This window comes from Oryzias latipes, chromosome 1, assembly GCF_053564925.1.
Source record: "Oryzias latipes strain Hd-rR chromosome 1, Olatipes_Hd-rR_3.1".
In the NCBI taxonomy this organism is placed as follows: domain Eukaryota; kingdom Metazoa; phylum Chordata; class Actinopteri; order Beloniformes; family Adrianichthyidae; genus Oryzias; species Oryzias latipes.
This window is the reverse complement of record NC_136237.1, coordinates 35,250,395-35,252,045: the sequence shown is the minus strand read 5'-3', so window position 1 is coordinate 35,252,045 and position 1,651 is coordinate 35,250,395.

The following is a 1,651-nucleotide window of genomic DNA, read 5'->3' as shown; positions in this document are numbered from 1 at the left end:
GACAGCAGAAGAAGCACATTTCTATTTGGGGGAATTAAATGTGTCACAATAATTTAATGCAGCGTCGCTGGCTGTCTCTTTTTCTCTTTCATTCGTCGATTTTCTTTTTTTTAAAGCAGCTTCCAAAAGAATAGCTTTTGAAAACACAAGCAACAAAGTGCATCTCTTCCTGTTGAAAGTCCATCCAAACAACTTCTTCTTTTAACGCCCACTCCAACTGAAATTGTGTTTTTTGGTTTTTCTAACATGTTCTTGTGGCATTTTTCTCACAATGGAGGACATATATTGAGAAAATTAAGATTAGAATTGTGTTTCTGAGAATTTTTTTTTATTCAAAGCGGGAATCAGAGAGTAAAATGGAGTTGGGAAAAGTGACGTAGGATCTACAATCAGCACGCCACAACCTCCCTGCTCGCTCCATCCTGATGCATGACATGTAGACAAATAGATCCCTGTGCGTCATCGTTTTCTTCGTCCCAGCTGGCATCTGCCACAGCACTGTACAGCTGGATAGCTCGGATATTGCTCTGCATTTTTGTTGCACCAGTAATGGTACATTGGGGTTTTAACGGGCTGTGATCTAGCAGGAGGGAGTGTAAGCAGATGGATGATGGGAAGTGGGGATAGGCTCCCTCCAAGCCAACAGTTTCACCCACAACTAGAAGGGAAAACTTCTGATGCTCTGTTTTTTTTTTTTCCTGAAAACGGCCTAATCATAAATAAAAGCTTATAAAATAGATCAAAACAATACCGGAATGGGACTTTAAATGCGTATTTTGAATGCAACATGAGCTAAACTGGCTTATTGCTGCAGATGCTCTGCTGGCTCTTCACAATCTGTGGACATTCGAATGTTAACTCTCAAAAATGCAGTCGCCTCACAAGCTACACTTTGGGGAATAACCAACTCTGCGCTCCGTTGTTGTTTAAACAGAAATACTTTACATTCTTGTCCACATTGTCCGGGAGCTGCCCAGGTCAACTGCTGCCTAAAGAAAACCTTCCTAATCCTGCAGGAATTAGCCTACATCACTGTCCATTCAACCCGAATAGCACTTGTTTGGGGTCTGTTAATTGATCATGCTCATTGAGAGTTTCTCTGTTTAAACTGCACACTTGAGTTTTTTTCTGCTTGACCTGTGACCTGAATGATGTTCATTCAGACACATCCAGGTGTGCTGGGTTCACACGCTTTTCTATCGAACAGGTGGTAGCTGGGGGTCTGCGTGTCGGCGGCTTGCAGGGTATCTGGAGGTGGGATGGAGGTCACAGGGCCTCACAGGCACAGCTGTGGGATTGTGGATGCCTAGAGGGAAAGCAGGGCCTGTCACTTCTTGATTCAGAGGGAAAAGCCATAAAGCTGTTCTTGCAAAGTATCAGGCCTGGCTCTTAAGCCAGAGGAGCTCTCCAAAATAGACTCAGGCAGTGGAACTAAGCAGACTTGAAAGTTTATTCTGGAGATGGAAAGTAGAGATATTTTTAGAAACGTCTGCACTCATAATATTATGATAAATCGTTTAGAATCACTCTTTAAGCAAAAGGAATTATTAGTAACTTGTGTTATTCAACTATGCATATGGTGTTGCATAATTGTTACGTAAAGAAATGTCAGATATACACTATATAGTGCACTACATAGTGGACAATGTAG